The sequence below is a fragment of the Ictidomys tridecemlineatus genome, chromosome X (genome assembly GCF_052094955.1).
Source record: "Ictidomys tridecemlineatus isolate mIctTri1 chromosome X, mIctTri1.hap1, whole genome shotgun sequence".
NCBI lineage: Eukaryota > Metazoa > Chordata > Mammalia > Rodentia > Sciuridae > Ictidomys > Ictidomys tridecemlineatus.
This window is the reverse complement of record NC_135493.1, coordinates 69,110,728-69,137,611: the sequence shown is the minus strand read 5'-3', so window position 1 is coordinate 69,137,611 and position 26,884 is coordinate 69,110,728. Positions and strand designations below refer to the sequence as shown.

The following is a 26,884-nucleotide window of genomic DNA, read 5'->3' as shown; positions in this document are numbered from 1 at the left end:
TATTTCTGGGGAGAGGTTTGTGAAATGAAACAATCAATTTGGAGAACTCTTTGGCAGTAATTGATTAAGTGAAAACACGTTCTACCTTATGACCCAAATACTATATACCTAAGTATTTGCACAAGATAAATTAAAATATATGTACATACACAAAAAGATTTTTCATAAACATAGCAGTTTTATTGACAATACACACAAATTCAAAACAACTCAAATAACTATCAGTGAGTAAATAAATTAAACATGTTATAAGTATACAATAAAATGCATTCATAAATGAAAAAGAATAACTTACTGATACATACAAAACATGAATAACCCAGAACATTATTCTGGGTGTGAATGAGGCCACTCAGAAGTACTGTATATATTGTATGATTCCATTTATATGAAGTTCTAGAAAAGGCAAGAGTAATTTAAAGTTCCAGAAAAAAGATTCTTGGTTGCCTTCAGTCAGGAATAGGGCAAAGACTGAGTGCAAAGTAACACAAACAATCTTTTTCCAAAAATGGAAAAGTGAGTTTGGAATCCCACTAATTTTCTATATTCTAGCACAGTTTATAAAAAAATGTAATTGTAATCAAAATTTGGTAAACTCACTCGTTAAATTCTTTGTCATTTTGGTTTATATTTTATCATTATAAATTGACAAATTATACTAATATATAGTATAAGAAGTGATGTTATGATTTATAAACACAATGTGAAAGAACTAAATGAAATTACTTAATGTATACATTATCTTAAATACTTATCAGTTTTGTTGTGAGAGTGCATTGCAAAACTGCTAAGAAAGTAAATTTCATGTGCTCTTAGAAAGAAAAGAATGGGCATTCATTTTTTTTTGTTTATTCTATGTTCTTGTCACTTTACAGAATTTCATTTGTTCTATATCCTTGTCAAGACATGAGGGAGTCACTTCTATATACTTTTAGTGATTTTGAAATGTATATTATCATTTACTACATTTAGCATGCATTGTATCTCAAAGAAAAAAAACCTTATTCTGTTTTAATTGAGGTTTTGTACCTTTTGGACATCATCTCCCCATTTCCCCCATATCCAAAGACTCTAGTAACCACTATTCTATTTTCTGCCTATTTGAGATAAATTGTTTTAGATTTCACCATATAAGTGAGAAGATACAGTATTTGTCTTTCTATACCTGGCTTATTTCACTTAACATAATGTCCTCTAGTTCCATACAGGTTGTTGCAAATGATAGAAATACCTTCTTTCAAAGGCTGTACAGAATTCCATCATGCATATATACCAGATTCTATTTATGTGTTCTTCTGTTGATGGATACTTAGCTTGATTCTATATATGAACTACTGTGAATAATGTTGCAATGAACATGGAAGTGGGACATACTGATTTCAATTCATTTGTATTTATACCCAGAAGTGGGAATGCTGGATCACATAGTTATTATATTAAGATCCCCCCTTTTTTGGCAAAATCTCAATACTATTTTCCTAAATGAGCATATTAATTTGCATTCCCACCAAGAGTGTACTAGAGTGTCTTTTTCCCCATATATTTGCTAATGCTTGTTATCTTTTTTGAAGTAGCTAATCTGTATGAGATGATATCTCATTTTGATTTGATTTACATTTCTCTAATGGTTACAGATGTTGAACATTTTAAGAAATGTCTACTGAGATAAATTTGTCCATTTTAAAAATTATTCTTGCTATGGAGTCGTTTGAATCCTTTTTTATTGGCTCCTTTTAGTTATATGTGGCGGTAGAGTCCATTTTGATGTAACTATACAAGCATGGAATATATCTTATTCTAATTACAACCCAATTCTTGTGGATGTTCATGATTCTGGTGGGGGTTCTACTCCAAGTTTTCTAAGGAATTTCCATACTGCTATCTAGAATAGTTGTATCATTTTGTAAGAGTGTACCTTTTCCCCTGCATCCTCTCCAACATTAATTGTTCCTTGTATTCTTGATAATTGCCATTCTGATTGGAGTCAGATGGAATCTCAGTGTAGTTTTAATTTGTATTTCTCTAATTGCTAGAGATGTTAACATTTTTTTCATATATTTGTTGAAGAATCATTTTTCTTCTTCTGTGAAGTGTCTGTTCAGTTGCTTTCTCATTTATTGATTGGGTCATTTTTTTTGGTGTTAAATTTTTGAGTTCTTTATATATCCTGGAGGTTAATGCTTTATCTGAGGTGCAGGTGGAAAAGATTTTATCCTATTCTGTAGGCTCTCTCTTCATGTTTTTGATTGTTTCCTTTTCTGTGAAGAATATTTTTAGTTTGAATTCATCCCATTTGTACATTTCAAAATGGCTAAGAAAGTAAATTTCTTGTACTTTAGGAGACTTGTTGAGGAATTTGGTTCCTAAGCCAACATGATAGGGATTTTGGTCTACCTTTTTTTCTAGTAGGCACAGAGTCTCTGGTCTAATGCCTAGGTCCTTGATCCACTTTGAGTTGAGTTTTGTTTGGGATGAGAGACAGGTGTTTAGTATCATTTTGCTACATATGGATTTCCAGTTTTCCCATCACCATTTTTTGAAGAGGCTATCTTTTCTCCAATGTATGTTTATGGCACCTTTGTCTAGTATGAGAAACTGTATTCATGTCTCTGTGTCTTTTATTCTGTACCATTGGTTTTCACTCTATAATATTTTCTTCTAGGCATTTTATAGTTTTGCACTTTACATTTAGGTCTATTATGTATTTTGAGGTAATTTTTATAAACAGTGTAAGGTTTGCATTCATGTTTTTTTTTGCATGAAGATGTCCAATTCTTCTACCACCATTTATTGAATAGACTATATTTTAATCAGTTGACTGTATTTATATAGTCAATTTATGAGTTCTCTATTCTGTTCCATTGTTCTCCTTATTCATTCTTTTTTAATACTTATTTTATAGTTGTAGTTGGAAACAATACCTTTATTTTATTTATTTTTATGTGGTGCTGAGGATTGAACCCAGGCCCTCACATGTGCTAGGCGAGTGCTCTACCATTTAGCTGCAACCCCAGCCCATTATTCATTCTTTTTTAAAAAAATATTTTAAAAATATCTTAGTTGTTGATGGACCTTTATTTTATTTATTTGTATGTGGTGCAGAGTATCAAACCCAGTGCCTCACACATGCTAGGCAAGCGCTCCTCCATTGAGCTACAACCCCAGCCCATGTTCATTCTTTTGTCAATACAACATTACACTACTTTGGTTATTGCAGCTCTATGATCTTGAAGGGAGGGAATTTCAATTATCAAATTTTATTCTATTTCAGTACTGAATTGGCTATTATGGGTCATTTGCCCTCCATATAAACTTCAGAATCAGTTTATTTATATCTATAAAATAACTTGTTATGATTTTTATTGGAATTGCATTGGATCTATGAAATGACATTTGTGTATGTGGGATGCTGTAACCCTCTTATATTTGATTTTACATTCCATTTTAAGTTTGGGAAATTTTCTAATATTATTTCATTGAAAAGAATGTGCATTCCTTTGGTTTGTATCACTGAGCCTTCATCTATGCCAATAAATCATAAATTTAGTCTTTTCAGGTTATCCTATATTTCTTGGAAGTTTTATTCTGGTCTTTTAGCATTTTTTATCCATGATCAACTTTTTTTTTTCAAGATTGTATATTTTGTCTTCATTGTCTGAAACTCTGTCTTTCAAGGGGTCTAGTCTGTTGGTGATGCTTTCCATTGAGTTTTAAATTTGGTTTATCGATTCCTTCTTTTTGAGGATTTCTGCTTGTTTTTTTTTTTCAAAATCTCTCTTCATTGAAGTAGTCTTTCACTTCCTGTATTTCCTCTCTGATATCACTCTTTACATTATTCTTTACCTTGCTGATTAGTTTAAACTACTTCTCTGACATTTTCTCCACTGTGGTGGTGATGGATTCTGTTATTGAAGTATCTTGGTTTGTTTGAAGTGATTTGTTCCATTGTTTTTTCTTGTGTGTGTGTGTGTGTGTGTGTGTGTGTGTGTGTGTGTCTACCTGTCTAACAGTATGGATCTGAGGCAGCAGAGTTTCTACCCTGTGGACTTATAGTGTTCCTGAAGGTTTCCAGTTCCTCACTTGCTGTGAAGCACCTATCTACTTTTTTGGGTTTCACACCACAGAGCAGCCAGGAAAGTCACCTGCTCTATTCCACAAACTTGAAACCAGTCTCTATGAAATGACATTTGTACAATATTGTCTTAGTATCTATAAACATGGAATATCTCTTCATTTGTTGAGTTCTTTAACTTCTTTCATCTGTGTTTTGTACATTCCTCACATTTCATACATGTTTTGTTTGACGTATACCTAAGAATTTAATTTCTTTTTTGTTAATATAAATGGTATATTGTGTTTTCTATTTCACATTCCATTTGTACTTGGCAAATAGGAAATCAATTGAATTTGATAAATTAATCTTGTTTCCTGAAATCTTGCTATACTTGCTTATAATTATTAATTTATTTAATAAAAATTACATTATTAAACCATATTAATAGTAAAAATTAATGGGTTTCATTGTGACATCTCCATGCAAACCTATAATATATATTTTGACTCTACCCATGCTCCCTACTGCCCACTCTTACCCTCCTTGCTCTTTGTCCCCTTCCCCTTTCCTAATAGTCTGTATTCTATTTTCATACTGCACTTCTATTTTAAAATTTGAATTATTTAATTTTAAAAAATTTAATTGATTCCACATATGAGAGAAAACATGTGATAATTGTCTAATGGAGACTGGTTTATTTTGCTTAACATGATGATCTCCAATTCCATTGATTTCCCCATAAATTACATGATTTCATTCTTCTTTTTCCTGAATCATACTCCATTGTTTATATATACTGCATTTTTTCTATCCACTCATTTGTTGATGAGCATAAAGGTTGATTCAATAATTTGGTTATTGTGAACAGTGTCATGATAAAAATAGATATGCAGTTATCTCTTTTTTATGCTGAATTTGATTCTTTTGGGTATATACTCAGGACTGGACGTCTAACTATAGAAAATTGAAACTCGATCCCTGTCTCACACCCTATGCAAAAATCAAATTAAGATTGATTCAAAAACTTAATGTAAGACTTGAAACTTTGAAACAACCAGAGGAACACATAGAAATAACACTTCAACATGTTTGCACAGGCAACAGTTTCCCAAATAGGATTCCGGTAGCTCACAAAATAATTGTAAGAACTGACAAATGGAATTACCTCAAATTAAAATGATTCTGAACAGAAAACAATAGAGTGAAAAAACAGCCTACAGAATGGGAAAAATCATTTTGCCAGCTACTCTGACAGAATATTAATGTATAGAACATATAAAGACTGAAACCTTATAGACTATTGGTGGAAATATAAATTATTTTAGCTACCATGGAAAACATTATGGAGTTTCCTCAAAAAACTAGAAATAGAACTAACATATGATCCAGCTATAATTGCATTTTAATTCAAAGACATTTTTCTTGGTCAGTTCTTTCAAATTTTCTAAACAATCATTTTATTTGTGAAGACAGTTTTATTTCCTTCTTTCTATTATGTTTATTTTCTATTTCCAATTCATATCCTATTACTTTAGCTGTGACTTCTAGTATGACATTGCCAAGTAGTAGCAAAAGAGGTACTGCTTGCTTATTTTCATATCAGGAAATTTTCTAGTTTCTTACTATTACATATAATGTTAGAGGTTGGTTTTAGATACTATTTTAACACATTGAGGGATTTTACCTCTGTTCCTGGTTTTCTGAGAGGTTTTTATCATGAATGGATATTGGGTTTTGTGAAATTCTTTTCTTTTCATCTACTGATATGGTCATGTAATATTTCTTGTTTAGCATGTTCATGTGATGGATTACATTAATGGTTTTTGAATGTTCAATGAGACTTATGTGAGGGATAAATATCACTTGATCATGTATAATTCATTTATATGCTTTTGCATTTTATTTTTAAAATATTCTGTGAGAATTTTTGCACCTGTTCATGAACTATATTATTATTTTTCCTCCCTCATAATGTTCTTATCTAATTTAGTTATTATGGTAATAATGAATTAGAAATTAGTCCCTCTTTTATATTTCAGGAAAAGTCTGTAGAGAATTCACATAATTTCTTTCTGAAATATTTGAGAGAATTTATAGTTAAGCTATATAATCTTGGTGCTTTCTGTTTTGAAAGATTAGTAATTGTGGATTGAAGTTTTAAAATAGATTTAGGCCTATCAGAATGTCTATTTCTTCAATGTTAATTATTGCAGTTTATGTTTTCCAAGAAATTGGTCCTTTTAATCTAGAATATTGAATAGGTGTTCATAGATTTACTTGTAGTAAACTTTATTATCCTACTGACATATAAGTGATCATCAGTGATATCTTTTCTTGAATTTCGAATATTGATAATTTGTATTTTACCTCTTTTTATTAGCCTTTATAGATTCATTAATCTTTACAAAGAACCAGCTATTGATTTTTGCTTTTTCTCTATTGGTTTCCTATTTCCCATTTTATTGATTTCTGCTCTAATATTTATTATATATTTTCTTTTTTCTTTAGATTTTTTAAACTTCTTTTACTGTACAGATAATATATAACAATATTTCATATACATATATATGGTTAAAAGATTATTACAGTCAGGATAATTAACATATCCATCATCTTATAGTAGTTACTTTTTGGAGGGTAAGAACACTTCACATCTACTTTCTAGGTAAATCTATAGTATATAATACAATATTATTATGTTGTACAATCAATATCTAGATTATGCATACTGCATAACTGAAACTTTATATTTTATAACTTAAATTTCCATGCTCTGGTAACAAATATCTTATTCTGTTTCAATGCATATGACTATTTTTTTTTCTTTTAGATTCACAAATGAGAGAGATCACAGCATTTTTCTTTCTGTATCTGGCTTATTTCACTTAACATGATGTTTTCAAGGTTGATCCATGTAGTTAAAAATGTCAGAAGTATCCTCACATCCTTGCCAACACTTATTGTTGTTTGTATTCTTCATAGCTGTCATTCTGACTGGAGTGAGATGAAATCTTAGAATAGTTTTGATTTGCATTTCTCTAATTGCTAGCTACACTCATACATCACTGGTGGGACTGTAAATTGGTGCAGCCAACATGGAAAGCAGTATGGAAATTTCTTGGAAAATTGGGAATGGAACTACCATTTGACCCAGCTATTCCACTCCTTGGTCTATATCCAAAGGTCTTAAAAATAGCATACTACAGGGACATAGCCACATCAATGTTTATAGCAGCACGATTCACAATAGCTAAACTGTGGAACCAACCTATATGCCGCTCAGAGGATGGATTAAAAAAATGTGGCATATATACACAATGGAATATTACTGAACAATACAAGAGAACAAAATCATGGCATTTGCAGATAAATGGATGAAGCTTGAGAATATAATGCTAAGTGAAATTAGCCAATTCCCCCAAATAAAACAAATGTCAAATGATTTCTCTGACTTAAGGATGCTGGTCCATAATATCTGGGGGGGGGATGGGAGAATTAAATGAACTCTAGATAGGGCAAAGGGGAAAAATGGAGGGAAGGGAAAGGAGGGGTCATAGGGGTAGGAAAGATGGTGGAATGTGATGATCATCATTACCCCGTACATGTATGAAGACACGAAGGATGTGACTTTACTTTGTGTACAACCAGAGATATGAAAAATTGTGCTCTATATGTGTAATATGAATTGGAATGCATTCTGTTGTCATATATAACAAATCAAAAATTAAAAAATGGAAAAAATGGCAGAATTATCATTTAAGGGTGAATATATATCTATATTTATCTGTATCTAAATATATATGCATATATATTTATATATAGTGATATATTTTTATATAGAGTGATATATTTCATATATGGTGATCTTATATATGTACATATTCTATGTATTCTATGTATATATGCATATACTTACATATATACATTTATTGTCCATGAAATATACACATATACATTTTTCTTGATGGATATTTAGAATATTTCCACATCTTGGTATGGTGAATAGTAATGCAATAAAGAGAAGGATACAAATATCTCCTTGAAAGAAACCTCACTTAAATTCTTTTTTAATATCAAGAAGTGGTATTTCTAAATCATATGTTACTTATAGCTTTAATTTTGGGGGAACCTTCACACTGTTACCTACAGTGGCTATGCCATTTTACAATTGAAATAATTATGTATAAGGGCTCATAATCTCTACATTATTGTCAAAACTTATCATGTATTTTAAATAAAAGTCACCCAAAATAATGTGAGGTGGAATTTCATTGTTTTGATTTGCAATTGTCTGATACTTAGTAATGTTGAACATCTTTTCATGTACTTGTTGGCCATATGTATGTGTTCATTAGAGAAATGTCTATTCACATACTTTGTACATTTTAAAATCAGGTTGTTTTATTCTGTTGATATTATTTTTGTTTGTTTTGGAGGTGCTGGGAATCAAACCTAGGGCCTCTAACATCTTAGGTAAGCACTCTAATATAGTTTTATCTTCAGAAACCTATTTGTTTTATTCTGTGGCATTGTAGAAGTTCCTTATATATTTTGAATATTAACCTTTTACAGGCATTTGGTTTACAAATACATTCTCTCACTTCACAGATTGCCATCCATTTTGTTGACTGTTCTCTTTGCTGTGCAGTTTTATGTAATCCCATTTGCCTATTTTGGCTTTAGACAGGATTTTGATGTCATATATGAGAAATCATTACCATGACATTCCATTGGTTTATATGCCCTTATTTTTGTCAGTGCAGAGCTCTGGGCCTCAGCATTCAAGTAGGACATCGGCGTTTGAGTAGGACCCAAAGCCAGAATTCAAGCCCAAAGTTCTAGTCCAAGCAAGGATCAAGAGCACCTCAACAGAATCACCTATCAACACATCTGCAGATCGCCAAGACTTCGCCCCACTCCCACTCAGGTCACTCAGCTACTACCTACTCACGGCACAACACCATCACCCAGCTCCCCTAAACTCACCAGACACCCCAGCACTGAAAGCAGACTGCCTCCATCTTACCTCAACATTCTTGCCATATTAGGTGGGGGCAGCTCCCAGATTGGATCTCCAGCGGCTAGGTAACAGCTTTCAACCTCCCGCCCTCCCTAGCGATGGTAATCCAACACAGTAGCTGCCCAACACAGGTGTGCAGTGTGACCAGGGAGCCACCCATGGAAGCCCGATGTGAGGGTGTGAGAGCTTCCTCAATTGGGAACTGCTAAGGGTGAGGGAGACAGGGCTAAAGTTTGGAGCCTAACAGATAAACCAGGAACTAGGAAATCTCCATGCAAGATAGGGAGAGAGTACCAAGCACTCAAATCATATCAGTGGTCCCAAAAAGAGACCCGTGAGGTGCAGTCTTCCTGCAGGGACTAGTGGGTGCCACTCCCTGCTTTCAGGCAACCAGCACCAGGACCAGATTTTCCACTCTGGTTACCTCCACCATCCTGAGGGCAGGGACACCAGCTTACAACAGACAACCCCACCTACTGGATAAGAAGAAAAGCAGGAAAGATATGGATTTCTAAAACTAGTAACAACCCTGTTTTCTTCCTTCGGTTTTCTTTTTTTTTCTTTCCCTCTCTCTTTTTTTTCCTCTCCTACCCCTCTATCCTCCTGGCCTCAGATCCCCAACATATGTGAAACCAAGAACTTTGCATGAAATAGGACGTTGAGGACTGAGCCATCGGAATAATATAATATTGAGATGTTGTATATGCCCCCCCTTTTTATTTTCTTTTCCTTTTTCTTCTTTCATTTTTTTCTTTCCCCCTCCAAATTTTACTATTCTAAAATTTGTATTTTTCTAAATACATACGTGTGTTTGCTTTATGTACTCTACTGTTTTCCCACATACTTCCCTATTCTAAATTACTTTAGGTCTATTCTCTTGCTATTAACCCTCTTCATTAGATTTCTCTTTCACACTTCCTAAGATATATTAACTCTATATCCTCACATCCTATCTCCTCAGAATATTGTCTTATACCCCACCCCCCAGTTCATTGTCCACTGTCAGAAACTGTAAACCTTTATATAAAACTACTGATTACATTTTAAATAATAATTAATCCAACATTTCTGTACATTGAGACTAAACTGTAAACATCTTAATAACAACAAATTGCTCATAGGTTGTATATTGTTGATATGTGATCTGTTAACATTGTCCTTCCCCACAAAGGAGAGGTCTTGGAACCCTACAAGATCACTACAAACCTTTAGGGTAAAAACAATAACAATCTAGACCCACAGAGATGGGAAGGAAGACACATGAGCAACATGAAAAGACAAGGGAATAAAGTACCCCAAACAAAGACACCACATCATTAGAATATTTGGCAGCTACAGCAGAAGAAATGACAGAGAAGGAGTTCAGGATGTACATGGTTAAAATGTGCTGTGAACACAAGGAAGATATAAGAAAGCACATACAGGCAGTGAAAGATCACTTCGAAAAAGAGCTACATAAACAAATATAGGAAGCAAAAGATCACCTAAACAGGGAGATAAAGGTCCTAAAAAAAAACAAAACAGAAATTCTTGAAATGAAGAAACAATAAACCAATTAAAAGCTCAAATTAACACATCACCAACAGGGTAGACCACTTGGAAGATAGGACATCAGACTATGAATATAAAATATATAATCTTGAAAAGAACACAGATCACACAGTGATAATGGTAATAAACCACAAGCAGAACATTCAGGAAATATAGGATAGCATAAAAAGACCAAATTTAAGAGTTATTGGGATAAAGGAAGGCATAGAGGTCCAAATCAAAGGAATGAACAATCTATTCAATGAAATAATACCAGAAAACTTTCCAAACATGAAGAATGAATTGGAAATCCAAATTCAAGAGGCCTACAAGATGCCAATTGTACAAAATCACAACAGATCCACACCAAGGCTAGTTATAATGAAAATGCCCAACATACAAAAGAAAGAGAATTTTAAAAGCCACAAGAGAAAGGAATCAGATTACATATAGTGGAAAACCAATTAGGATAATGACAGATTATTCAACACAGACCCTGAAAGCTAGAAGATCCTGGAACAACAAGTATCAAGCTCTGAAAGAAAATGGGTGCCAACCAAGAATCTTGCATCCAGCAATATCAAGCTTTAGATTTGAAGATGAAATAACAACCTTCCATGATAAACAAAAGCTAAAAAGAATTTATAGCTAGAAAACTGTCACTACAAGACATCCTTGTAAAAATATTCCATGAAGAGGAAATGAAAAACAATGAAAATCAGCAGAGGGAGGTAGTAACCTAAAGAAAAAAAAACTAATCAAAGAAGAAAATCAAGTAAAGTTAAATAACAAAAATAATCAATTATGGCTGGGAATACAAACCATGTATCAATAATAACCCTGAAGGTTAATGGCTTAAACTCACCAATCAAAAGACACAGGCTAGCAAATTGGATAAAAAAAGACCCAACAATATGGTGCCCCCAGGAGACTCATCTGATAGGAAAAGACATACACAGGCTGAAGGTGAAAGGTTGGGAAAAAAACCATACCACTCACATGTACTGCAGAAGCAATCAGGGGTTTCCATACTCATATCAAATAAAATAGACTTCAAGTCAAAGTTAATCAAAAGGGATAAAAATAAGACATTACATATTGCTCAAGGGAACCATACACCAACAAGACATAACAATCATAAATATATATGCCCCAAACAATGTGTACAGCTATGTTCATGAAATAAATTCTTCTCAAGTTCAAGAGTCAAATAGACCACAACACAATAATCTTGGGTGACTTTAACACACCTCTCTCACCACTGGATAGATCTTCCAAACAAAAGTTGTATAGAGAAACTATAGAACTCAATAATATAATCAATAACTTAGAATTAACTGCCATATGTAGAATACTTCAACCTGCATCAAGCAGATACACTTTCTTCTCAGCAACACATGGATCCTTCTCTAAAACAGACCATATAATATGCCACAAGGCAATTCTTAGCAAATACAAAAAATTAGAGATACTACTGTGCATTCCATCTGATCATAATGGAATGAAACTGGAAACCAATGACAAAATAAAAAAACAAAAATTACTCCAACACCTGGAGACTAAACAATATGCTACTGAATGAACAATGGGTTGCAGGAGACCATCAAGGAGGAGATTAAAAAATTCTTAGAGGTAAATGAGAACATAGACACAACATATCAAAATATCTGGGACACTATTTTAGCAGTTCATTGCATGGAGTTCATTCCTTAAAAGAAGAAAAAGTCAACAAATAAATGACCTCATATTACATCTAAAAGCCCTAGGAAAAAAAAAACAAATCAACAGCAAAAGCAGTAGATGGCAAGAAATAATTAAAATCAGAACTGAAATTAATAAAATAAAAACAAAAGAAACAATTGAAAACATTGACAAAACAAAAAGTTGGTTCTTTGAAAATATAAAATCGACAGACCCTTAACTACACTAATGAAGAGAAGGAAAAAGAAAACTCAAATTATCAGCATACATGATGAAAAAGGTAATATCATAACAGACATTACAGAAATACACAGGATAATTAGAAATTATTTTGAAAACTTATACTTCAATAAAAGATATTGAAGGTATTGATAAATTTCTTAAGTCATACAATTTTCCCAGATTGAATCAGGAAGATATACACAATTTAAACAGACCAGTATCAAGTGATGAAATAGAAGATGCCATCAGAAACCTATCAACCAAGAAAAGTCCAGGAAAGCAGTTTGGAGATTCCTGGGAAAGCTGGGAATGGGACCACCATTTGACCCTGCTATTGCCCTTCTTGGACTATTCCCTGAAGACCTTAAAAGAGCATGCTACAGGGATACTGCCACATCGATGTTCATAGCAGCACAATTCACAATAGCTAGACTGTGGAACCAACCCAGATGCCCTTCAATAGATGAATGGATAAAAAAAAATGTGGCATTATACACTATGGAATATTACGCAGCACTAAAAAATAACAAAATCATGGAATTTGCAGGGAAATGGATGGCACTAGAGCAGATTATGCTTAGTGAAGCTAGCCAATCCCTAAAAAACAAATACCAAATGTCTTCTTTGATATGAGAGCAACTATGAACAGAGTAGGGAGGAAGAGCAGGAAAAAAAAAGATTAACTTTAAACAGAGACATGAGATGGGAGGGAAAGGGAGAGATAAGGGAAATTGCATGAAAATGAAGGGAGACCCTCATTGCTATACAAAATTACATATAAGAGGTTGTGAGGGGAATGGGAAAATAAACAAGGAGAGAGATGTATTACAGTAGATGGGGTAGAGAGAGAAGATGGGAGGGGAGGGGAGGGGAGACAGTAGGGGATAGGAAAGGTAGAAGAATACAACAGTTACTAATAGGGCATTATGTAAAAATGTGGATGTGTAACCGATGTGATTCTGCAATCTGCATTTGGGGTAAAAATTGGGAGTTCATAACCCACTTCAATCTAATGTATGAAATATGATATGTCAAGAGCTTTGTAATGTTGTGAACAACCAATAAAAAAAATTAAAAAAAAGAAAAGTCCAGGACCAGATGGATTCACAACTGAGTTCTAGAAGACCTTTAAAGAAGAGCTAATACAAATACTCTTCAATTTATTTCAGGAAATAGAAAAAGAGGCAGCACTTTCAAACTCATTCTATGAGGTCAATATCACTCTGATTCCAAAACCAGGCAAAGACACATCAAAGAAAGAAAACTTTAGACCAATATCTCTAATGAACATAGATGCAAAAATTCTCAATAAAATTCTGGCAAATTAAATACAAAAATATATCAAAAAGATCATGCACCACGATCAAGTGGGATTCATCCCAGGGATGCAAGGTTGGTTCAACATACAGAAATCAATAAATGTAATTCATCACATCAATAGACTCAAAGATAAGAATCAAATGATCATCTCAATAGATGTAGAAAAAGCATTTGACATAATACAGCACCATTTAATGTTCAAAACACTAGAAAAACTAGGGATAACTGGAACATATCTCAACATCGTAAAGGCTATCTATGCCAAGTCCAAGGCCAACATCATTCTAAATGTAGAAAAATTGAAGGCATTCCCTCTAAAAACTGGAACAAGACAGGGATGCCCTGTTTCACCACTTCTATTCAACATAGTTCTTGAAACAGTGGCCAGAGCAATGATACAGTAGGCAAAAGAAATTAAAGGGATTCGTATACGAAAAGAACAACTTATATTAGCACTATTTGCTGATGATATGATTCTATACCTAGAAGACCCACATAGCTCCACCAGAAAACTTCTAGAACTAGTAAATGAATTCAGGAAAGTAGCAGGATACAAAATCAACACCCATAAATCAAAGGCATTTCTGTATATCAGTGACAAATCCTCAAAAAGGGAAACAGAAAAACTACCCCATTTACAATAGCCCAAAGGGAAAAAAAAACTTGGGAATCAACTTAATGAAAGAGGTGAAAGATCTATACAATGAAAACTATAGAACCCTAAAGAAAGAAATCAAAGAACTTAGAAGATGGAAAGATCTACCTTGCTCTTGAAGAGGCGAATTAATATTGTCAAAATGACCATATGACCAAAAGCACTATACAGATTTAATGCAGTTTTGATAAAAATCCCAATGGAATTACTCATATACATCAAAAAAGGAATTATGAAATTCATCTGGAAAAATAAAGAGACCCAGACTAGCTAAAGCAATCCTTAACAGGAAGAGTGAAGCAGGTGGCATCCCTATACCAGACCGTAAACTACACTACAGAGCAGTAGTAATAAAAACAGCATGGAATTGGCACCAAAACAGACTTGTAGACCAATGGTACAGAATGGAGGACACAGAGACTAACTCACAAAATTACAATTATCTTATATTAGATAAAGGTGCCAAAAACATGCATTGGAGAAAAGATAGCCTCTTCAACAAATAATGCTGGGAAAACTGGAAATCCATATGCAACAAAATGAAATTAAACTATCTCTCACCATGCACAGAACTCAACACAAAGTGAATTAAGGACCTAGGAATTAAACCAGAGACACTGCATCTAATAGAAGAAAAAGTAGGCCCTAATCTTCATCATGTAGGATTAGGCCCCAACTTCCTTAATAAGACTTCCATACCACAGGAATTAAAACCAAGAATCAATAAATGGGATGGCCTCAAACTAAAAAGTTTCTTCTCAGCAAAAGAAATAATCTGTGAGGTGAATAGAGAGCCTACATCTTGGTAGCAAATTTTTACCCCTCACACATCAGATAGAGCACTAATCTCTAGGGTATATAAACGACTCAAAAAGCTAAGCACCAAAAACAAACAAACAAAAAACCAAATAACCCAATCAATAAATGGGCCAAGAACATGAACAGACACTTCTCAAAAGGGGATATACAAACAATTAACAAGTATATGAAAAATGTTCATCATATCTCACAAATAAAGAAATGCAAATCAAAATTACTCTAAGATATCATCTCACTCCAGTCAGGATGACAGCTATTATGAAGACAAACAACAATAAGTGTTGGCGAGGATGTGGGGAAAAAGGGCACACTCATACATCACTGATGGGACTGCAAATTGGTGAAGCCAATATGGAAAGCAGCATGGAGATTCCTTGGAAAACTGGGAATGGAACCACCAGTTGACCCAGCTATCCCACTCTATACTCAGAGGACTTAAAAACAGCATACTACAGGGACACAGCCACATCAATGTTTACAGCAGCACAACTCACACTAGCTAAACTGTGGAACCAACCTAGATGCCCTTCAGTAGATGAATGGATTAAAAAATGTGGCATATATACACAATGGAATATTACTCAGAGAACAAAATCATGGCATTTGCAGGTAAATGGCTGGTGTTTGAGAAAATAATGCTAGTTGAAGTTAGCTAATCCCCAAAAGACAAATGCCAAATGTTTTCTCTGATATAAGGTGACTGACCCATAATGGGGTAGGGAGAGGCAGAATGGGAGAAATAGACAAACTCTAGATAGGGCGGAGAAGTGGGAGGGGAAGGGAGGTGGCAGGGGGTTAGCAATGAGAGTGGAATGTGATTAACAACATTATCTAAAGTACATGTATGAAAACATGAACTGTGGTAAACATACTGAATATAGAAATAGAGATATGAAAAATTGTGCTCTATATGTGTAATAAGAATTTTAATGTATTCTACTATCATGAATTTAAAAAATTAAATCAATTAAATATTTAAAAATTTAAAAAATTATCATCGGTCTATTAAATTTTTTTTCTCTTTCTTCTGCTCCTGGTATTACCATTGAGCATATGTTACACATTTCGTAGTAGTTCCATAGTTACTAATATTCTGTTTTCTCTGTGTGTGTACTTTGTCTTTTTTCTCTTTTCATTTCAGTTTTTAAAGTTCTGTCTTCAAGCACAGAAATTCTTTTCTCAGGTATACCAAATCTACTAATGTGATCATCAGAGGCATTTTTGTTTATTCTTTATCCTTAGCACTTCTTTTGGATTCCTTAGTTATCACTCCTCCATTTCCATTAACCATCTATTCTTGCATGTTGATTACCTTTTTTCGCCATTATAGCTTTTAGCATAGTCATCAAAATTATTTTAAATTCATGAGGTGATAATCCTGACATCCCTGCCATATCTGGGCCTTTTTCTGATACTTATTCATCTCTTCAAAATATCCATTCTTTTAATATATCTTGTATTTTTTAACTGGAAGTGAGACAAGATATGCTAGGTAAAAGGAACGGTGGAAAATGTAGTGATGTAATATAAGGTGTGGGGGAAGAGTAGCATTTTGTGGTCCTATGATTAGATGTCAGTGTTTTAGTGAGCCTGTGTCCATGGGCTAATGATTTCACAAGTGATGTTCACATTTTTCTCTTTTATTACCCTCTTAGAATTCTGAGACAGTTGGTGAAGGGCTACAGTTGAGTATTTCTCTTTTCCCACATGGAAGGGTTTATCTGGATGGAGATGGATATTTCAGTTTTCCAGGTAGGTTAGGTTTTCATAAAACCCCAGTACTGCCCCCATGGTAAACTAGTTTCTCTTTACAGCATGCCTTGCTAAGAACAGAATTTTCTGGAAAACTTCAAGATGGCTACTTTTCCCTTTCCCCTGCCAGACATTCAAGGGGTGTTCTGGAGTCTGATTATGGTTTGAGTTTGTCCCCCAAGGGTTGGGTGGTGGTGTGTAATCTTTTAAGAGGTGCAATCTAGTGGGAAGTCAGTTCAATTGGGGATATGCCGTCTGAAAGAATTATGGAGCCCTGGTCCCTCTTTGGCTTTCTTTCTGGTAATGTGATCTCTGACTACCACATAAACTCTCACCATTATCATGATATCCACTATGGGTTCTTCACCAGAGTTGATGTAAGTACCATGCATTTGAACGTCCAGAACTGTGTGCTAGACAAACCTCTTTTCTTTATAATTATCCTGCCACAGACATTTCATTATAGTAACAAAAGTGCAGCAATATGGGGAGTTTTCTCCCACTTTCACTGTGAGAGCCTGGTAGAACTCCTAGAAGCAAATCATACAAAAGTATAAGAGGCCTCCTGGAAATGGGCTACCTGTGGTTTTTATCTTTCAAAGTTGCCTACACTGAGCCTCCAGCAATTTACAAATTATACTTCTGGTATTCCTACTTTGGTATTTATTCCTGTGTATATGACTTTAAGGTCGAGTAAACTGTGTATGTATGTGTATCTGCCTGTCTCTCCAATTTTGGGGGCAGAAGCATACTTGGGATTTCATTTCACTGATGAATCTAAGAGGAGCTGTTGATTTTTCAAATTTTTTCAGCTTTTTGTTATTAGGACCAAATGAAGACTTCTGAGCTCACTACACACTTAACTGGAAATCATAAGTTTTCATGGGAATTTTTTTTAATATTTATTTTTTAGTTTTTGGTGGACACAACATCTTTATTTTTATGTGGTGCTGAGGATGGAACCCAGCGCCCCGCGCATGCTAGGCGAGCACACTACTGCTTGAGCCACATCCCCAGCCCCATGGGAAATTTTTTAAGCTATGAATTCAATTTCTTTAAAAGACACAATGAGGGGCTGGGATTGTGGCTCAATGGTAGGGTGCTCACCTAGCATGCATGAGGCACTGAGTTTGATCTTCAGCACCACATAAAAATAAAGATAATAAAGTCCATCAACAACTAAAAAAACTTTTACAAAAAGACACGATACTCAAATGCTTTATTTCTTGAGTGAATTCTTTTTTGTATCTTGAGTTTTTTCAAGGATTTATGCCACTTAAATAATGTTGCACATAAGTTTCCATATTATCTTTTTACTATGTCTAGAATCTATAGTGATGTCACCTTTAATTTTGTTCTTAAAATTTCTGATAATGATAATTTCTGTCTTCTATGTTTTAATGCTCTATTTGGATACAGGTTTATCAATTCAGTGTCTTTTTTAAAGAGCCAGCTTTACTTTAGTGTTTCTTCTATTTCTTGATATTTTTTTGTTTACTTTGTCTACTTTGGGTTTCATTTGGTCTTATTTCTCCAGGTTATTCAAGTAGAAACAGATGTCATCAATTTCAGCTATATTTTGTTTCCTACTAGAGGTATTTATTACTACAAATTTCCATGTATACACTGCTTTGGCCACATACAACAGATTTTTACATTGTTTGTTTTTCTTTTCATTCAATTCGAAATACTTTGTAATTTCTCTTTTAATTTCTTCATACAGCTGAAAATTTTGAAATGAATGATTTAAGTCTCCAAACATGGAGATTTCACAGATATCCTTGTTACTTAATAACACTGAAGTCACAGAATGTGCTTTTCATAATTTCCAATGTTTTACATGTATGGAGACTTATTTTCTAGACTACACGATTTTCTATCATAAATATTCCATGTGCACTTCATAATAATATATGTTGTATATATATTGGGAAAAGCCTGTTGTAATAAAACATTTCTTCAAATTGTTTAACATTGTCACTCAAGATTTCTTTGTCAATAAGTGATTTTCTAATTGTCCCAACTATAATTGGGGAGGAATTTTGAGATAGCAGATTATTTTTGCTCCTTTTCCTTTGGAATACTAACAAAATATTTGAAGCACTGTTACTATGTTTTACAATCAGAATTAGAATTATTAAATTCTCTTGGTGACTAAACTTCTTTAATTGTAAAATACCTTTTTTATCCTCAATACCTTTTGTGTGCTGAAATCTACTTTTCTTCCTTACATTAATATAGTTGCTCTAGATTTCCACTGATTAGTGTTATCATGGTAAAACTTTTTCTATTCTTTTAGTTTTTACTATTTTTGTCTTTTTATTTAAAGTTGGTTTTAAATTTACTTTATATTTCTCCAAAGGACCAACTCAGTATTATTTATATTGTTCTATTTGATTTGTTTATCTTTTGATCTTATTTCCTTTCTTCTGATAACTGTAATTTTATTTTTTCCCTATCTCACTGAGGCTATTGATTTGGGCTCTTCTCATTTTTAATGTAGGCATTTATTTTACAAACTTTCCCCTTTTCCTGTATTCCATAGATTTTTCTTTGCTTTTCCTTTCTTTCTTTATTTTCTTTCATTTAAAAAAATTAAATAGGGTTTTGCATGTTGACTCAGCTCATTTTGAATTTCTGAGATCAAGCAGTCTTTCTGCCTTAGCCTCTCAAATAAGTGGGACTATAGGCATGAACCATGTGGTGGCTCCTATAATTTTATGTATGTAAGTATGTATGGATATATTTATTTTTGGTACCAGGGTTTGGACCCAAATGCACTTACCCACTTACTCACCACCCCAGACCTTTGTATTTTTTATTTTGAGACAGGGTCTTGCTAAGTTGCTAAGGCTGGCTTTGAGCATGGCATCCTCCTGCCTCAGCCTGCTGCATTGCTGGGATTATAGGCGTGTGCCACCACACCTAGCTCCATAATTTTTTTGATATGCTGTTTTTATTGTCATTCATATCAAGATATTTTAAATTGCCCTTTTGATTTCTTCTTCTACCCATTGGTTGTTCAGAAATAATATCTGTAATGTCCTTGCTTAGCATTTGGGTGGCTATCTGAAATGATAGCCTCCATTATAAGAAAAAGTTTCACTTTCCTGCCCAAGGGCCTTTCTGAGACTGGTAATCCTCATGCCTCAGCCTCCCAAAGTACTGGAATTATAGTCATGTGCCACTGTGCCAGGCCTCTTTGTATTTTTCTTTTTTTTTGGCTAAATTCCTGAACTCTACAAAAGTTTATTATGCCAAGTTTCTTCAGTTAAACAGATGTTTTTGTGGAGAAACAGGGTCTTAGAATTTTCTAATTTGCCATTGTCAGTGATGTCATGCCTTGTAGGTTTCTCTCTTTCTCTCTTCCTTCTTCTTCTCCTCCTCTCTTCCTCCTCCTCCTCCTCCTCCTCCTCCCCTCCCTCCCTCCCTCCCTTCCTTCTTTCCTTCCTTCCTTCCTTTCTGAGATGGTTTCTCACTATATTCCCCAACATGGCTTCAAGTCCCTAGGATAAAGTGATCCTCCTGCCTCAGTATCTTGAGTAGCTGGGATTAAAGGCATGTGCCTACTGCATCCTCTTCTAAGTTGGTGATTAAGCTTTGCCAGGGCAGGGGTATAGTAGCTTTTGTTCTAGGGTTAGTTTGGCACTTCTAGAGTACTGGAATTATAGGCATGTGCCACTGTGCCACTGAATGTCTTAGTGTGTAACAAGGATATTCCCATTGTCTCTAGCTAAAATTTGAATTCCTTTCAGCTCTGTATAAGCTCTGAGGAGATAGATGATAATCCCTTTTAGTATTCTTTGTCATTTTAAATTTCACTTAATACATGGATAGCTCCATTTTCAGCCCCAAACTAAAGAGGACCCTTAACCAATTTTTTTGTGGCTCTTTATCCCTAAAATTATCTCGTCTAGTACTCTGATCCACAGATTTCAACTATCTCATCTCAGCCTCCCCAAACTCTGACCTCTGGCTTCTCAACTAATACACCATTGTGCCATAATCTAGAGTGTGCTTACATTTAGAAAGTTTGGGTGAACACTGGGCTCACCTGTTCTCTCATCCCTGACAGATGAGATAAGCATTATGTAACATGGAACATCGTGTAATGTTACATGGTCCTGTAACATTGGTTGTCAAACATCTTAAAAGGTTTTATTCATTTTTCCCTGATGTTCTCATTATTTATGCCAATAACAAATTTCAATTTCAGTCATTCTGTCATGAAGCAGAAAGCAACGGTCATTCTTTATTCTTTCTATTTGTTTGAACTAAACAACAGCAAGAATAACAACCACCACAAAAAGGACATATGCATGTGAAACCTTTTACAAAAATAATTTAAATCAATTCAGACTTTATAAAAGTAGGAAATACTGTGGTAGGAATATAGTTATATGAAATTAAGGAAATATCACCAAAAATGTATGGCTGTAATCCTAGTAATTTAGGAGACTGAGGCAAGAAGACCACTAGTTTGAGGCCTGCTGCAGTAATTTGGTGAGGCCCTAGTGAGTCCATCTCAGAATACAAAATAAAAAAGGTTGGTGATGGTACCTAGTGGTTAAATGATCTGGGTTCAATTCACAATTTCAAAAATAAATAAATAAATAAATAAATAACAAATTGAATACTGTGTTAAAATTTTAAAGAAATGATAATTCAAAGTAATCAAAATAAAATTTTAACTTAAAAATGGTCTGTGAATGGACCATATATACTTGTGTTTATTTGTATTATACATCACACACCCACTTTTAAGGCCATAATCTGGTGGTACCTTGTTATGACTCATAACGACTATATATGATTTTTAATTGCTTCTTTTTAGTTACACATGACAGTAGAATTCATTTTGACATAATTAGACAAGCATGGGCTATATCTTATACTAATTCTGACCTTAGTACCTCTCCTTCCCCTTTCCTTTTCCCAAACCCTGCTCCCTTTGCTCTATTGATCTTTCTGTCGTAAACTCATAATTATTTGTATCCAATGTTCATTTCTAATATTCTACTTTGAGATCATAATGTACAATCATCCTACTCTCACTACAGCTCCCCCTGACTTTAAAAAGACCTTTAGTTTCCTGTAGACTTTCTCCATGTAGTCCTGGTTTCCTTAAGGAAGTCATGCATTTTTACAACTTGAGAATACTTCTCATGCTATTTGCTCTATGTAGAATGCCTTCTGACTGCCTATTATACTTTAAGTCCCAGATAACATGTATTGTCTCTATGAGGTATTCACTATCTCTATGAAGCACAATTGACTATCTCTTCTATGATCCTAAGAAGTTATAAAGATGTCTGTATTATAAGTCATATCACAATTCATTATAATTATATGTGTCTTGCTGCTGGTGGTCTGGGAGTTGCTTAATGATGATAGCTAATAATAACATCATTTATCACATGATTATTTTATTCCATCCTTATTTGTATTGTTTTGTTTATTTGGGGTTCACAAGTTTTGAGAAAGAATTCTATCTTCTTTAAATAAAAGCTGACTACTTTGTAAGACCTGAGAAATGAATTCAGGATTATATGACTTCAAAAATGGTATTCTTAACAACTATACAATTTTTAAATCAAGCATGTAGGGCATCTATGAATCGTATTCCTTATGTCATGCATAGGTGTATATGTACATATATATGGAGAGAAAGAGAACCTTGCACACAGCAAATATTTAACATATTTGCTGATTGAAGGAAAATAATGATGCATGGAAAAAAATATTCCTCATTCAGGGATTAAATGAGCTTAACTACCACTGTGATCTTGGAAAAGATATTCCATCTTTTAGAACTTCTGTCTTCAACTTTAAAAAGATAACTAAACTGAGAAAGTTTGACTTATTTTCCCATTTGTATCCCTTTAATATACTTTTCTTGCCTGATTGTTCTAGCTAGACATTCAAGAACTATATTGAATAGGAGTGGAAAGAGTGAACATCCTTGACTTATTCTTAATTTTAGAGGACATTTCTTTAGTTTTTCTCCATTCAGTATGATATTTGCTTTGGGGTGGTCATATATCACCTTTATGATGTTGAGGTAATTCTTTCTCTTCCTAGTTTCTTCAGTGCTTTTAACATGAGTGGGAGCTGGATTTTTATCAAAGGTCTTTTCTGCATCTACTGAAATAATCATGTGAATTTTGTCCTTGATTCTATTTATGTGATGAATATTTACATATTTTGAAGCAACAGTGTATCTCTGTAGTGAATTCAACTTGATAATGGCATTTTATTTTACTGTGTTTTTGAATGTTATTTGATAATATTTTATTAATGATTTTTGCATCTACATTCATCAGGGATATAGTTCATTAGTTTTCTTTCCTTGATGTCTTTATCTGGTTTTGATATTAGGGTGACACTGACTTCATAGAATGAATTTGAGAGTATTCCCTCCCTTACTGTTTCATGGAATAATTTGAGGAGGATTGGCATTAGTTCTTCTTTAAAGGTCTGGTAGAACTCAGATGGAACTACATCTGGTTCTGTGCTTTTCGTTGTTGGAAGGTGCTTTGTAGCTTCTTCAACCTCATTGCTTGATATTGGCCTGCTTAGGTTTTTTTAATATCCTCTTGGTTCAATTGGGGTAGGTCATACTATAGCAAAACAAGCACATCAATGTTTATAACAGCATAACCGCAATAGTCAAGTTATGGATCCATCCTAGGTGGCAATCAATACAGGAATGGATAAAGAAAATGTGGTATTAATATGCAATGGAATTCTAGTCAGCCATAAAGTCAAATGAAATTGTCACTTGTTGGTAAATGGATGAACCTGCAGAACATCATGCTAAGTGAAATATGTCAGAAAGTCAAGGGTCTAATATTTTCTCTCATATTCATAATTTAGACAGAAAAAAGGAATAAAAAATGATACATTATAAAAATAGAAGGGAGATCAGTAGAGTAGAAGCAAGAGGCAAAGGGAGAGGGAGGAGAAGAAAAGGGGAAGAACTGGGGATGAAGGTGACCAAATTATGTGTATAAATATATAACAATGCATTTCAATTTTATATATACCTATAAAGTACCAGTTAAAATATTAATAAATAGAAGGAAAACTAATAGAATAGAGGACAGGGCTCAGGTGAAAGAGGAAGGGAGAGGAAGAGGTAGAACCAGAGATTGAAATGGAGCAAACTAAATTATATGCATCTCTGAATATGTCAAAATAGCCCACACCGTTATGTTTTGCTATAATGCCCTATAAAAAGATAACTAATATTTATATTATAGCATTGTTGTGCTGATTAGATCATGTTTAAAAAGTCCTAGCCCATAGTTCCTTTCTTCCATTCTCAATCAAAACTGTACCAAGAATTTGTTTTTATAGCACAAAGATGGTAATAAATTAGTTTTTACCTCTCCCACTATTAAATCATCAAGGAAGCTATCCCATCATCAACCAAATTGAACAAAATTCTCATCCCCATTTGAATGGTTATTATAAAAAAATAACAAATGCTAGAAAGGATGTGGAGAAAAAGAAATTCTTACATACCATTGGTAAAAATGTAAATAAGTAAAACCATTATGGAGAACAGCATGGAAGTCTGCCATATACCCCCAAAAACTAAAAATAGATTTACCATATGATACAGCTATTCCACTTTCATGTCTATATGTAAAGGAAAGGAAATCAGAATTACAAATAGATAGCTGCAATCCCAAGTTTCTTGTGTCACTATTCACAGTGACCAATACATTGAATCAACCTAGGTGTTCATCAAAAGATCAATGGATAAAGAAAATTATATATGGATTATATATGTGAAATATATATATAATATATATTATATACACACATATATACATATATACACATCATATACACACAAAAACACATTACATTCACATATACACAATATATAATGAAATATAATTTAGCCATAAATAAGAAAAAAATCTTTTCATTTGCAGAAAAATGTATGGAATTGGAGGGTATTAAGTGAAGTAAGCCAGCACAGAAACACAATTACTCCATGTTCTCTTTCATATGTGGAAGTTAAAAATGAAAAAGTTGATTTTAATATAGACTATTGATTGAAAGAGATTAGGAACAAAATGAGTTGGATAAAGGGAGGCAGGATTTGATCAGTGTACATTGTATGCATATATTGAAATATCACACTGTCATGTTTATGTGTACAATTATCATGTTAATCATCATTTTAAGAAGCACTGAGGGCTCAGAAAATAAAGAACCATTGAAGTGAGAAATAAGGCTTACAAATGCTTCTGCTGTCAAAGAGTGCCTATTTATTTGGTAACATGAATGATGACTCAGAAGACATCCTTTCAGATGGTCACCTATTGAGAGGAATTTTTTCCTTCAGTCCCCCAAATGAGTCTCAATTATGACCTATACTTAGGGGTTAAATCCATGCAAATGTGGTCAATTTATTGACCTGAATGACTGAGATGGTCATATGTGGTCAAGAGATAATAGCTCTTCTTTCAAACAACCACAGAATTAATGACTTTAAAGATCCCATAAAATGGAGGTTATATTGTGAAAATGGCCAATCTGCCAAAAGTGCTTGCAAATTCAATGTAATTCCCATAAAATTTCCAATGACATTCTTCATAGAAATAGAAAAAGTGATGAAATTCATTTGGAATAATAGAGGCCCAGAATAGCTAAAGCAATCAGTAGCAAGAAACATGAAGCAATACCAAACCCAAATATTACTACAGAGTTACAGTAACAAAAACAGAATTGTATTGACAACAAAGTAGGTAAGAAGACCAATGGAACAGAAGACACAGAGACAAACCCACATAAATACAGTTACCTCATACTAGACAAAGGCACCAACAACACATACTGGAGAAAAGATAGCCTCTACAACAAATGGGGTTGGGTAAAGTAGAAATCCATATGTATTAGAATAAAAGTTAATACCTATCTTTCACACTGCACAAAAATCAACTAAGTGGATCAAAGGCCTAGAAATTATACCAGAAATCCTGCACCTACTAGAAGAAAATGTAGGTACAACACTTCAATATATTGGCACAGGAACTGACTTCCTGAACAAAAGTCTAAAAGTACAAGAAGCAAAATAAAAAAATCAATAAATGGGATGGCATCAAATTAAAAAGTTTCCTCACAGCAAAAGAAAAAATCAAGAGCATGAAGAGAGAACCTACAGTATGGGAGAAAAACTTCAAACTGCACCTCGGATAGGGTGTTAATTTCCAGGATATTCAAAGAACTCAAAAAGTTTAACACCAAACAAACAAACAAACAACAACAACAACAACAACAAAAACAATCAATGGGCAAAGGAACTGAACAGACACTTCTCAAAAGAAGAAACACAAGGCGCTGAGATTGTGGCTCAGTGGCAGAGCACTTGTCTTGCACATGTGAGGTACCGGGTTCGATCCTCAGCATCACATAAAAATAAATAAATAAAATAAAGGTATTGTGCCCATCTACAACTAAAAAAAATTAAAAGAAGAAACACAATGTTTAATAAATATATGAAAAAAGGTTCAACATCTCTAGTAATTAGAGAAATACTTATTAAAACTGTAATGAGATTCCATTTCACTCATCAGAATGGCAATTATCAAGAATACAAATAACAAATCTTGTGGAGGATATGGGAAAATGGGAGCACTCACACACTGTTGGTGCGACTGCAAATTGATGCAACCCCTCTGGAAAGCAGTATGGAGATTCCTCAAAAAAACTTGGAATAGAACCACCATTTGAACCAGTTCTTCCACCCCCTGGCATATATTAAAAGGATTTAAAATCAGCATAGTACATCGAC

General features: G+C 33.8%; 1 protein-coding gene and 1 long non-coding RNA gene across 16 annotated transcripts in view; one reads left to right on the top strand and one right to left on the bottom strand.

Moving 5' to 3' along the window:
• Positions 1–26,884, bottom strand: part of Zc3h12b (zinc finger CCCH-type containing 12B) — a 296,095-nt gene that overhangs the window by 72,473 nt on the left and 196,738 nt on the right. The gene's annotated exons all lie outside the window — the stretch shown is intronic.
• Positions 1,583–10,992, top strand: LOC144371718 (uncharacterized). The gene is made up of 2 exons (XR_013431781.1): positions 1,583–8,527; positions 8,818–10,992. It is a non-coding gene; the product is annotated as an uncharacterized LOC144371718 (long non-coding RNA).